Source organism: Chiloscyllium punctatum, chromosome 16 (genome assembly GCF_047496795.1).
Source record: "Chiloscyllium punctatum isolate Juve2018m chromosome 16, sChiPun1.3, whole genome shotgun sequence".
Taxonomy (NCBI): Eukaryota; Metazoa; Chordata; class Chondrichthyes; order Orectolobiformes; family Hemiscylliidae; genus Chiloscyllium; species Chiloscyllium punctatum.
In genome coordinates, this window is record NC_092754.1 from 95,009,211 (window position 1) to 95,024,116 (window position 14,906).

Genomic DNA, 14,906 nt, shown 5'->3' on the forward strand with positions numbered 1-14,906 from the left:
CTTATTCCCAGGTTAGGGGAGTCCAAAACCAGAGAGCACAGACGTGACGTGTGAGGGAAAAGATTTAAATGCGATCTAAAGAGCAATGTTTTCAAGCTGAATATGTTAGGTGTATGGAATGAGCTGCCAGAGGAAGTGTGGAGGCTGGTACGATTACATTTAAAAGGCATCTGATTGGGTACGTGTTTAGCAAACTTTTAGAAGGATATGGGCCAAGTGTTGGCAAATGGGACAAGATTAATTTAGGATATCTGGGCGGCATTGACGAGTTGGACCGAAGTGTCTGTTTCTGTGCTGTGCATCTCTATGACACTAATAAATTAAAATTAAGATAGATTTCTCTTTTATGGAGAGTTAGCAAAAGACCTGACAATTCTCCTTGGAGCTGAGAAGGTTAAGCAGTGATTTCAACCAGAAACAGATTTGTTTCCAGGATATTTAATTTACAGAGACACTGAGAGAAATTATTGTCACAATTTTTAGTAACTACTTTCAGGTAATTGGCAAATAATGCAGGTTAAAAATGTGAAGGTTATTTTACTCAGTAGGTTCTGAGCATCTGGAACAGTTTGAATCGCAGCTGGATGCAGCTTTTGTTGTTGTCAAAACAGATTTGGAATTTAACTATTTGAGGATAAATGTGGAGTGCTACTGGTAAATGGGAGGGAGAAAGGGCAGATTGGCAGCATCTCCAGAGGAAGAAAGTACAGCCCCAATGGGCTGAATAGCCCCCAGCCCCTGTGTTCTGTGATACTGCCCCATTCACTGAATGATGAAGCTCATCCCAGGGCAGAGCCACAGTCATGTACAGCAAGGAAACAGACCCTTTAGTCAAACTCGCCCACACCGACCAGATATCCCAACCTAATCTAGACCTATATGACAGCAGTTGGCCCATATCACTCTATGCCCTTCCTATTCATATACCCATCCAGCTGCCTTTAAAATGGTGGAACTATAACAGCTGTCACCACTTTCCTGACAGTAGATTCCATACACGCACATGAAAAATGTTGCCCCTTGGGTCTCTTTTATATCATTCTCCTCTCACCTTAAACCTATGCCCTCTCGTTCTAGACTTCCTAACCCCAGGGAAAAGACCTTGTCTCTGTATCCCATCCACGCCCCTCATGATTTTATAAACCTCTGCGGTCACCCCTCAGCCTCCTACCACTCAAGTCACAATGGGACCTGGCTGATTGATGGCAACTTCAGACCAATAGGGGAGTTGGTGTAATCCTCCTGCCAATGGGAGTGAATGAGGGGTGTGGCCAGCAGGCCAACATGTGACCATGAGCTGTGCAGGTGCAATGTCACTGTGAGGGGGGGACCCAGTGAGTGTGAAGGGAGTGGGAGAGACAGCAGAGACTGGGAGAGAAAATGAGTTTATGTACTGGGTGGGTTGATAAACACACGATGTAGGCGCTGGACCTGAATTACAAACTCCCAGTAAATGAAAACCAAAGGAATTGCGGATGCTGTGAATCAGAAACAACAACCAGAAGATCCTGAAAATGCTCAGCTGGTCTGGCAGCATCTGTGAAGAGAAGTCAAAGTTAACATTTCTGATCCAATGACCCTTCGTCAGAACTGATGTTCCTGAGAAACAATGTTGGTTTATATGCAGAAGGTAGGGGTTAAGGAGTAAATGATAGGTGGTGATAGATTCCACAGAACGCGATGGGAGCAGTTGGACAAAGGAGTGGATAACGATCTGGCTGGGGGAGGGTGAATAGCTGTTTATGGAGACTGTTCGTGACTAACCATAGGTAGTTGTAATTGCAGGCGATGTAATAACAGGGCCTGGTCTATGGGATGGGGGCAAGGACACTAGTATGTCGGAGACTTAGGACTTAAAATTATGGAATCCAATAGTGAGACCAGAGGGCTGAAGGGTCCCCAGGTACAAGATGAGGTGATGTTCTTCCAGCTTGTGTTAAAGTGTGGCGCTGGATGTGCACAGCAGGTCAGGCAGTATGCAAGGAGCAGGCGAATTGACATGTTGGGCCTCAGCACTTCTTCAGGAATGTGAGGGTGGGGAAGAGGACAGATAATAGGATGGGTGTGTAGGGCTGGTGGGAAGGTAGTTGGGAAGGCGATAGGAAAATGCAGGTGGGGGTAATGGTGAGAGGGTGGAGTGGATAATTGGGAAGGAAGATGGACAGATGGGACAGTTTGAGGGCGGTGCTGAGTTGGAGGGTTGGATCTGAGATAAGGTCGGGGAGAGGAGATGAGTAAATGTTGCCATGTTGTTGAAGGGTCGCTCCATCCCACCTATTATTTACTCTTTTACCCCTATCTCCTGCAGTCTAAAGATGTGTAGGTTGGGTGAATTGGCCAAGCTAAATTTCCCGTCGTGTTCAGGGATGTGTAGGTGAGGTGCGTTGTTCAGGAGAAATTTAGAGTAACAGAGTAGCGGAATGGGTCTGGGTGGGATACTCTTCGGAGGGTCAGTGTGGATTTGTTGGACCGAATGGCCTGTTTCCACACTGTAGGGAGTCTAATTTTCCCAGCTGCCATCGGTTCTGAGGAAGGGTCAATGGACCTGGAATGGCCCTTGGCGTGTGCAGGAGCCGGAAACTGGGAAGATGGATTGGCAGCGGAAACCGGGAGAAAATGATTCAGTTTAGACTGGGAGGTTTTATTTACACGTCTGTACAGGATGTTAGTCCTGAATTAGAAACTCTTGGTCCCATGTTTAAAGCAAATGGGAAAACTGCTGTGGGCCTCAGTCAGTGATAGGTCCTGGGTTATGGCCGCCATTTTTATTGGGGGCACGGTACAGCGAGGTGCGTGGACATGTCTTCTTCCTGGGTGGGGGAGGGTGATTTGAAAGAGGAGCATTTGCACATCAGACACATACCAGAGAAATATTTGTCTTTCCAATTCATCCTTCACTGGCTGAGATTTGTTTTGCGAATTCTTTTTATGGGATATTAATTGAGAATAATTGAGGACGGGATTTCAAAAAAGCAGATTTCTGCACTCAGCGGGGTCATCAGGATCTGGATATCATTAGCATTTTACTGTGGAAGGAGAAAGGCTTGTCTGTTCTGTCTTTGGGAAAATATCTCCAATACTTTTGTAAAGCAAAATGCAGAAAGATGTTCAAATTTGTGGTTGAATTACCCATGGGCGATTTGGCCTGAGTGGGAGCACAGATTTATCCAGATTATACCTAGTCTCTTTGCAGGAACTGTCAGATTTAGTCCCAATCACTCACTTCATGATGTTAACCTGTAAGCTCCTAATTTTCAACTCCCTGCAAAATTCTCATTAAAATTCTTTGTGAACTCAAATTCCAACACATTTTCAGGTGGAATGTTCCAGGTTCTGACAACTGTCTGTTCAAAAAGAAACTGCTGAGGTCCATGTTGGCTCTGGGGTTACAAAGGGCTGAGCTGAAAGATGAGGTGCAGTTCCTGAGCTCCCATTGAGATGCATTGGAACAGGACAGGAGGCTGAGGGCAGACAATGAAAATGACAGGGCTGCACTGAGTGTTGCTTGTCTCAATGAGTGGGTTGTGGAGTTAGGTGAAAACAGAGGGAGGTGGGACAAGGAGAAGTTGAAGCTGAAACTGAAACTCCAGTTTAGTTCAGGCCATTGAGAAATTCACATGGTCCCAATGGAAACAGCCAATTTGTAAGTGATACCTGCAGAGTAATTTGTTAAGTTTTTAAAATATAATGTATCAGCTTAAGTAAAGATTGTGGCTTTTGATATATAATGGAAATGTTTGAAGTGAAGGAAGGTTGAAAGCTCTTTTAAAATCGCTTAATGGGAGTAATTAGCTGAATCCAGAGAGACGTTGTGACAGGAACCCTCAGACCCGTGGGGTGCTCCTCTTGTACAATGTGGCAAATAAGGGAGGCTTCCAGTGTCCCTGACAGCTGGGTGTGCAGGAAGTGGGCCCATGTGTAGCTGCTGGGAAACTGCTTTTCAGACCTGGAGTTATGAGTGGACTCACTGTGGAGCATCTGAGAATGTTATGGACAGCACATTTAGTGAGTTCGTCACACTGCAAGGTGAGGGTTACACAGGCAGAAAGGGAATGGGTGACCATCAAACCAAATAAAAGGCTCAGGAAGGCAGTGCAGGAATCCCCAGTGATCATCCACTTCTCATAAAGTTACTGAATCCTGCTTGGGATTCTGTTGGGGGTGAATGCGTGGAGTGGCTTCTCGGGAAATCAGCAACAGCCGGGTTCATGATACCACAGATAACTCTGCTGTACAGAACCGGAGGAAAGACAGTGGCAGGGCTATAGTGACAGGGGATTCAATTGTCAGGGGTACAGGCAGGCACTTCTGTGGTCACAGACATGAATCCAGGATGGTATGTTACCACCCTGGTGCCAGGATCCACGATTATCATGGAGCAGCTGCAGGACATTCTGAAGCTGGAGGGTAAAGTCAGTGGTTGTGGAACACACCGATACCAATGTCATCACTAAACAAAGGGATGAGGTCCTGAAAGCTGGATATAGGGAGATCTGGGATACAGTAAAATGTAGCTCCTGAAATAAAATAATGTCAGACTTACTCACAGTGCCATGTGCTAGTGAGAGCAGGAATAAGAGGATAGATCAGCTGGACGTGTGACTGGTGAAATGGTGGACCAGAGAAGGGTTTAGATTCTTCAGGCACTGGGACTGTTTCTGGGTGGGTCCTGTACCAGCCTGACCGGTTACCCCTGGGCAGAGCTGGGTGAAATCTCCTGGTGGAGGCTTTTGCCACTCCCATTGGTGTCGTTTTAATTAGTCTAACAGGGGGATGGGAACTAAAGTGTAGGCTTAGATGGGTCAGATTCAGGACAGGGAATGGGAGGTAGAATATTAGTGATGTAGTCAGTGGCTCAGAAAGCCAAAGGAAAGGAGGATTAAATGAGGATTGAGTCCCTCTTCATCCATCAGTCCTGCCATCCCAGGAATTATAGTCAGCAAAATATGGAGCTGTACAGCTCTCTGACTCTAAGTGTTTGATCAAAATGGGGGAAATCCACAATAAAAACAAAAAGTGCTGGAGATCCTCAGCAGGTCGGGCAGCATCCGAAATGGTGACAGATGCAGGAAACATCGCAGCCTTGAAGAAGTGTTGAGATGATCACACCAGGCAATACAATATCGGTTACATGCTGAGCGCCAGAACGTGGGACTAGAATTAATAGGTGCTTGATGACCAGCATGAATACGATGGGACTGGAAAGGTGACGTTTCGGGTCAGGACTATTCATCAGGGCTGACAAAGGGTTCCGACCCAAAACGTCAACCTTCCTGCTCCTGTGATGCAGCCTGACCTGCTGCACTTCCCCAGATCCACATTGTATGGACTCTGACTTCCAGCATCTGCAGCCCTTAACTAGCTCCACATCCCAGGACTCAGGCTGGTGACCCTCCTTTACTCTCTCAATAACCAGGAGAGCCTTCCTTGGGAAAGGGGAACAAAGGTATACACAGTACTCCAGGTGTGGTCTCACCAAGGCCCTTCCAGAAAGGGATCCCTGCTACTGTACACGAATCCTCTCACTAGGAAGGTCACCCATCATTTACATTCTCCACTGCTTCCCATTCCTGCCTGCTTCAGAAAAGAGGGAATCGCAGAGAAACATGGAATCAAATGAGGTCAGAGTCTCTGGTATGAAACTGTTGAACACAATGCCCCCATCTTCTACATACTGGTGCGATCATCTCAACACTTCTTCAAGGCTGCAATGTTTCCTGCATCTGTCAGCATTTCTGATGCTGCCAGACCTGCTGAGGATTTCCAGCACTTTCTGTTTTCTCTGTTGTATGGTACTGAAAGGGTGGGTTTGCAGATGAGAAATGCAAATTGAATTTCATGTTCAGATCTGATAGTTACTTGATCCGTGCCGATCTGAATATCATTGGCCTTTTCATCTGGAAGGGAAGGTGTGCATTCTGTCCGTGGGCGAATATTTCAAATCTCAGTGTGACTGCAAAAGTCCTGAGACACAGCCAAGTCCATGTCAGCATGGTGAGTGTGGAGAGAGATTTCATTTGTTTTTGAAAGTCTGAAAAATCATGGCATGTTTCCCAGGAACAGTTAAGCCACTGGATTTGTATGAGGACAATTAACCATGAAACCAGAAAGACAAAAGGATTCCTGCATCATGGACGAAGCTATGAAAATGGGATTGCTGTAATGGAGTGAATTATCGATCATGGATTGTAATCCATTGGCGTTGTCCCGTCAGTTCCAGTGCCATGGAGAAACACTGGAAATATTTGAATGCAGTGCCGGTTTGAGTTATTAAACTGGAAAAGTTGCTGAAGAAATTTCCAAGGATGATGCCAGGGCTCAGGGGTCTAAGTTACAGGGAGAGGTTGGACAAGCGAGGGCTCTTTTGTTTAGAGCAGAGGAAACTGAGGGGGAATATTTTATAGAAGTGTATAACTTAATGAGAAGCGTGGGTAAGGTGAATGCACTCAGTATCATGGTTATGATCTAGGTCCTCACCTTCCTCAGTCTGCTTATCAATTACTGGCATGTTTTTCGTATCCTCCATTGTGAAGACTGACTGCTGTGTACTCATCTTCCTGAACCCTGCTGGATAGGAATAACTAGGCACAGAATTCTGAGAGGACTTCTTTGAGTATTGATCGATGAGACATCGTAGTTACCTGGGTATTTTACGTGCAAAACACCTTTAGGCAGCATCAGGTCCGATGTACGGCTGCCATTCTTCTACCTTTGTGATTTGTGACTTTGCATAGAGACTGTCTCTCAGGATTATCTCCATGGCAACAACAGTTAAAAAGTCTAGTTCAGTTCAACTCTGTGGTTAAACCACACACCCCTCCCCCACACCCCCGTGGCTCCCTCAAGTACCTGACAGGCACTTCAGTTTCAGTGGGGCTGTCTGTCAGGATTCTGATGTGGAGGAGCTGGGGTTGGGGTGGGGTGGACAAAGTTAAAAACCACACAACACCAGGTTATAGTCCGACAGATTTATTTGGAAGTACAAGCTTTTGGAGTGTGCTGTGATTTTTAACTTGATCAGGATTATCTCTCTGGTAACTGTTGAATGCTTCAACAATTACAGAGGCCATATGTTCACCAAACAATAGGTTTCCCTCTAACAGTGTAAACTGCTATTCTGTCCCTGGGCATTGCTACTCATCACTATTTATACCCAATCCCATCAAGCTTTCAGTTGACCATTGAAGTTTTTCTAATCTCCTAATTTCTCCTTGGTCATTGCCAATTTGTATGCCTTCTATTTCAGTTTGATAGACTCCCTTATTTCCTGAGACACCCCCGGCAGATTACCCCTTTTCCGACAGTCCTTCCTTTTCACTGATATATACTTTTGCTGAGCACTTCGAAAAATTGCTTTGATGTTCCTCCACTGTCTGTAAACTATCCCACCGTAAAGTCTTTGCTCCCAGTCTACATTACCAACTCCTGCCTCATCCTATTGTCGTCTTCTTTGTTTTAGCACAGGATCTTCGGACTGGATTTAATCTCCCCGCTTTCCATCTGTGTTCTAAATTCAACCAGATTTATCACGCGTCTTTTGTCAGATTACGAGGTGAGGCGATGTTTCCTGGGTGTTTTGGTTTTCATTATCAGTGACCTTGGCTTTGTAATAAATTACAGAATCGATATTCACAACAGAGTATTCTGGACAGTGTGAATGTACGACACAGTCTATAACCATAAATCACTGTTACCCCTCAATTTAAAATTGCAAAATCATTATCTTCTGCACACTTCCTCACTATCTCAGTTTTGAATACAATTCCACTTGACTATCCTACATTTCCCGAAAATCTCCTTTGGTGAAGCTGGTGAGTTTTGGATTCAGCTTTCCAGTTATTACTGTAAGAAGATAAGCACTGGGCACAGGAGAGGCAATGCAGCCCTTCGAACCAGCTCCACCATTTAATACGGTGATGATTGAGCTCACCTCGGTCTCAGCTGGATTTTCACGCCTGCTCTCTCTCTCTCTCACCCTTCAGCTCGTGGCAAATTAAAAATCTGTATCTGTCCATTAAATTTGCTCATTGTCTTGGCATCCACTTTGTTTTGAATAGGGAATTCCTCAGATTCACAACACATCAAGATAGGTACATTCTTCTTCATGAGAATAGAATAGAATCCCTACAGTGCAGAAGCAGGGTATTCATCCATCGAGTCCACACCAATCCTATAATTCAGACTCACCCATTCCCAGTATTTCCCATGGTTAATGGCTTAACCTACACAAGCATGGACACTGTGGTTTAGCATGGCGAATCCACCTAACCTGCACATCTTTGGACTTTGGAAAGAAACTGGAACACTGAACAAAACCATGCAGCCACTGGGAGAACATGTAAACTCCACACGGTCACCTAAGGCTTGAATCAAACCAGGGTCTCTGAAGATGTGAGGCAGAGGTGCTAGCCACTGAGCCACCTCTGCCTAAAACCGCTTCCCCTTATTGACCCCTCCACCCTGCAATTGACTGAATCTATATTCCTTTCGTCAAAAATTGGGTTCTCTAACCAGATGTCTCAGTAAAACCCAGTGACAAGCCATATGTCCTGTCTGTCTGAATGGGGATCCTATACATAACACCCTTCCACCCCACACGTTTCATTCACTTTCCAGAGACAGGGCTCCAGTGACTTCATGGGGACTGCAACTCCCATAATTCCTGAGGCAGGGACCACAGGTGTATTGGGAAACCCAGCACTGTACATGTACAGAATGTGGGTGGGTTTTGGAGCACATGTTTTGGGGTAATTAGGGGAAAGTATTTCACACTGTGATTGGCCAGAGGAGGTATGTATCTGCTTGTAGTATTGATCAGTTGGGGGGTCAAAGTGTCACTACACTCTCGTGGGACCACTCTCCATCCCCAGTTCATTGTTATGCTGGGAATAAACTAATGGGAAACAATGAAGAATCTGACCCATTCTCCCAGACTGAAGGTTCCTCTTCTGTCCAAGATCTGCCACCTCCCTTTCTGTTTCCGTCTGTTTCATTCTGCTCTTACATTATTGACTTGCAGCAACTGAAGGGAAAGGAAGTGAACCCAGAAAGGGTGCAGAGTCTAACCAGGGACGGGAAGTGGTGGCATGGATCTGTTTATCAGTGACTCCATGAGAATGTGGAGGGTGTACATTAGGGGGCAGCAGAGTCAGAATGGTGGGAGAGAGTGAGTGGGCTGGAGGGTTACAGCTTTGGGGGAAGAAAGGGGAAAAAGGTATTCCAGAGAAACTAGAATAGTCTGTTCTGAATTTCTAATCTGTGCATATTCCTTTACACAGGGTGCTTGATGGTGAAGATTTGCAGACTGAAATCTCAAACTCATGTGCAGATTGTGATTAAGTTAACCAGCATTTGAAGAACCAAAGATGGAGAATCACTGAGACAAAATCCTACAACACTCCCTCTCCCAGCATTGTCGGTCTATCTGTGCCAAGTGGACTGTGAATGGTTCAAGACAGCAGCTCACGACCATCTTCTCAATGGTACCTAGTGATGGGGAATAAATGTGGCTGAGCCAGTGATGCCCATATCCTGGAAATGGGTTCTATCTCTCATTGCTGAAACCCAGTTGATGTTCCTGTAGGATGATGAGGGACGCTGAGTGTGTCCTCCAGGAAGAGCACCATCACATTACCCCTGCCTACACCAGCAATAACACAGCAACATCACTGGTATAAAGGCAGTGAAGCCCAAGGAGGACTGAAATATAGTTCTTCAAGGTAAAGTCATGAAAGGGGATTGGAACAGAGCAGGAACAGGAGACTGAGCTGGATGGTCAGCTGTTTCCCATTGAATGGTGGAGCAGGATTCAAAGGTCGAATGGCCTTCTCCTGCTGCTATCTCCCAGGTATGTATATAGCCATGGAGCCCGGGTAGGAAGAAGTAATCAGGGCAGGGATTCTGCAGGAGATTGCACTTCCATCTCTGTTTTCAGTGAATGATGGTTTGATGGATTTTATTTAACATTTATCTTTAACGCAAGGTTTGTGAATTTGTTTTTTTTTGAAAGTACAAGTTTATTCCACAATAAATAAAACTTAAAGAATCGAAACTATCTGCATATAACAGTTTTTAAAATTTCAAATGCCCTTTAAACAAAATCCTGTCTAGTCCCGGACCCCATCACTTTTCAGTTACTCAAACTCCAGGGAAATATTCCTTCCCTCTTTGAACCTTTGGTTTGATTTAACTATTTTCAGTTCTTGTTCTGTGAGCTGTGAAGCATTTTTCTCCCATTTCTCCTACCCAGAAGTGTTATCTCACACAGCTGAGCAACCTTCCCACCATCAACATCATTATTCCATTATTTTGCTTTTTGTTAACGTATAATCACCAGGAGTAGCACACCAGTGTCATTAGTTGAATATTTACAAACAAAGCCCATTATGGGCAAAGCAAACCATTACAAATGACAGAGTGGGAAGGGACTAAATCAAAGTAGAGTTGGGGGTGAGGGGGTGGCGGTGGCAGTGGAGATAAAGCACTGTATCCCCTGCGGTGCCCAACTCTATTTAATGTCATAGAGAACATTGATATGCACCACATGCTCCTCCTCCAAGGAGACCCTGAGAATATTCTTTATCCTCACTCATAGAATATAATCCCTACAGTGTGGAAGGAGAGCATTGGTCCATCAAATCCCACCAACCATCTGAAGAACATCCCGCCCAGAGCACTCCATCTGCATTTCCCATGGCTGATTCACTCAGTCTGCAAATTCTGAACACTGTGGGCAATTTATGACGACCGATCCACCTAACCTGCATATCTTTGAATTGTGGGAGAAAACCAGCACACATGGAGGGGACTCTCAATATTTAGGGGAGAATGTGGATACCCCACATAGGCCCCGTTGACCAAGGCTGGACTCCAACCTTTTACCTGGTGCTGTCAGACAGCAGTGCTATGATCACAATTTAAATCAATACAGATGAACCCTGCTCCTTGGCACATTGCTGTTTGTGGAGACTTACTGCCCAGAGAGGCATCCTGAGGTTCAGAAAGTGGCAATATAAATTCAGTCAACTCCAGCCCAGTTAATGTGGTTAACAACAACAACATCAATACTCCAACAGTGTCACCATGTACAAGGTCCAGTCCTGACTCTGATGAAAAGTAACTGCAGAATCAGAGTCCTGCAGTGATGTGTGAACTCTACACCACACGGAGCAGGGAGATGACCACTTCCCTGTGTGCACTCACTGGTCTTTCAGTCGTGTTGAGTCTCAGCAAATCCCTTGTCACACAGAGAGGGAAACAGCTCCTACCCAGTGTGAACCCGCTGGTGTCTCAAGGAGTCAGGATGAATCACTGAATCCCCTCTCACACACTGACCATCTGAATGGCCTCTCCCCTGTGTGGTAAAAACAATGACTGCAGATGCTGGAAACCAGATTCTGGATTAGTGGTGCTGGAAGAGCACAGCAGTTCAGGCAGCATCCAAGAAGCTACTTGAAAGGCTGGCCAGAGTACTGGAAAAATTAAAAATGTAATATTTGGTCAAACAGCTGGCAGTATCTGGGTTGCTATCAGACAAAATCAAATTCAAATTCAGCCAATCAGTTTAAATAATGTGCCAAGATGCCAAATGCTAATCAAGTTTGTATTTAGTGTTTTTAAAATATTAAAACCAATGAAACAATCCAATCTTTTGGGGTATAAATATCAAACATTTTGAACAGTTGGCCAGAGCGGCAACGAGCAGCAAGCCGCTAACAAGTCCAGCCTGACAGCAGAAAGATCTGCTCTCTGACAGGGACCTTTATCAACCAAAGACCTGGGAAGCAGAATCCCCAAGAATAAGAAAAGAAGACAGGAATATGGAGAAGAATCGACAGCTGCCTGGTTTTGAAATAAGAGTTTTAAAAAAATCTTCATCTGGATTTTTTGATCGGACTATTATTATCGAGGTGGAGGTATCCGTGTGCATATCAGTCTATTGGTGCGTAAAAACGGCAAACTTGCAAAATTTTGGGCAATACCATGATGACCTTTGACAAGGTAAGGTGCTTTTCGGTGATTAAACAGAAGAACGAATGTCTGTGGGTAAGCAGTTTGCAGGTGCCCAAATTGACAGAATGGATCAAACCCGTTCAGTTTTCAGGCCCAAACAGCATTTTTATCCAGGCAACAGTTCAAATGCTGCCAATTAACTTAAAACGGCACTTGGAGATTAAGGATCCATTTTAGCGTTAACAATATGAAACCAATCATATACTAAGAATTTCTTGTGTCAAGGAGATATATATAACAGAGAGGCAATTGGGCGAGGGGAAGAGTCCACTGCTAGCTGAAAAAACGATGACAGGGAAGTGTCATCTGTGAAAGAAATATTGGGATCTCACAAAAAATCTCCATGCTCTGCCTAAAAAGCTCTATCCATCAATAAAGGTACACAACACGCTGAGCAAATATTCTTGAAACCAAAAAACAACTGAGAAGGCATTTCAGACAGAGAAAGACGAGAGAATAAGATACAGAAATTTCAAGACAGTCCGTACTGGATGAACTTTGAGAGACTAAGTTTTAATTTTACTCTTAGTAATAATGAATTTCTGAATGGAATCCGCATTAGTGAAACCGCATATCAGGAAAATCTTGTTTTTTTTTCCGGAAAACGTAATTAGTTACAGAGAGATTGTTCAGTTTGTAAGTGATTTGTTCAGTTAAAGTTAGAATCATAGAATACGTAGAGCAGGGAAACAGGTCCTTCGGACGAACAAGGATCACACTGACCCTCCAAAGAGTAAACCACTCAGATGCATTCCTCTACACTATTGACTATATTTACCCCTGACTAACGCACCTAACTTACACATCCGTGAACACTATGGGCAATTTGGCATGCCCAATTTAAGTAACCTGCACATCATTGGATTGTGAGAGGAAACAGGAGCACGTGTTTGAGCCCACGCAGACACGAGTAGAATGTGATAACTCCACATAGACAGTTGCCCGAGGTTGGAATCAAGCCTGGGTCTTTGGCACTATGAGGCAGCAGTGCTAGCCCCTGAGGCACGGTGTCACCCTTAGACAAGCAAATAGTACTTGTTAATTACAGAATGCGTGAAAGGATTCCATTTCATTGAACCATTCCTTTATAACAAACTGGCTGGTCAAAAAGGAGGTGGGTTACATCACTTGTCACACTCTCTTCGCTGGGTTCATTGCTTTTAATTATCAGACTGATGTTGACCTCCACTTCGTTATATTATAGAGAGTTCGAAGTTGGTCAAGTGAATGATATATTGGTATATGGGGCATAGCAGGAAACATGGGTCTGTGTTAGAATAGATTGATGATTTGAATGAAAAACAATGCATTAATCCAATGGAGAGATTGCAAAGCTGAGGCACAGAGGAATCAGACACCTGGATAACAAAAAAAAACACGTTGCGTGCACATCATAGGGAGGCGATATAACTTTTCAAACCTTTTGAAAGAGAATACATTCAGGAGTAGGGAAGATATCCTACGGTTTTGTAGGGTACGGTGAGACCACATTAGGTGAGCTGAGGGCCCAATGACATGAAAAGCAGTCCAGAGAAGATTCACTCAACTGATTCCTGTGAGGAGCATTTATCTCTGGAAGAACATTGTCAGATTGGCTTTGGATCAGTTGGGGTTTAGGCAAACGACGCATGATCCCTTTTAAACCCATAAAATTCTGAGTAGTCTATTCAAGTTGAATGCTGAAACAATATTTCAATTTGTGCGAGAGATTTCCAGAAATGGATGGTCTCCTGGAAACTGGAGAATATCCCAGTGAAGGAGTTGGTGATTGTTTTAACCATCTCAAAGGGTTCTGCGTCTGTGGGAACTTCCCTCCCAGAGAGTGATGAAAGGTAAGACAATGAATATTCTAAGACACAGTCAGACAGTTTATCGGCTATGAATTATGAATTAAAGTTATAGGGCATAGCCACAATCAGATCATCCATGATCTTATCACATGGCAGACTTGGTTCAAGTTGTCCAATCACTTACTCCTGATCTTAGTTTCTTTGTAGCTATTGCCTTTAGATATTGACAAATAATGAAAGCATTCTCAAGTGCAAAAAGGCTCTCCCTTTCAGAATGATGAGCACAACTTGCAAATGTGATTTTTAATCAGCAATGTGAAAGCACTCGTGGAAGTTTCATGGAGTTACAGAAAGATCAGATGCTTAGGTCAAAGTAAAAGCCTCATTAAAACAGCGTTAGAAATAAGAAAGGTTAGAATGGATGCCGTTAATTGAGCAGATTCCTGTCAGTTGTTCTTGTAAGGTGAATTCCGTTAGCAAGACCAACATTTATTGCCTATGTCTAATTTCCATTCAGAATATGGTGGTGAACCGCAGTGATCCTCGTGGTGCAGGGACACGAACTGATATGTTTCAAAGAGAGCCACAGGATTCTAAACAAGTGACAGTGAAGGGACAATGATATTGATTCAAGCCAGGATGCTGTGTAACCTTGGAGATTGTATTCCTCCCCACATGATGCTCACAGCGATGGAAATAGTGGAACAACCTCTTGCTGTTCTTATTTTGGGGAATTTACAGAGTGATGTAGTTAAGGTCATTTCTGAGGGAGCCTGAAGTAGCATTTTGAACACAGAGCTGAACTCTCCTTTTACGTACGCTCTGCCAGCTCTGCATGTTTTATTTATAAACCTTGTGAATAATTTAGGATGAAAATGTGTTGCTGAAAAAGCGCAGCAGTTCAGGCAGCATCCAAGAAGCAGGAGAATCGACGTTTCGGGCATAAGCCCTTCTTCAGGAATGAGGAAAGTGTGCCAAGCAGGCTAAGATAAAAGGTAGGGAAGATCGACTTGTGGGAGGGGCGTTGGAAATGCGATAGGTGGAAGGAGGTTAAGGTGAGGGTGATAGGCCAGAGTGGGGGTGGGGGCGGAGAGGTCAGGAAGA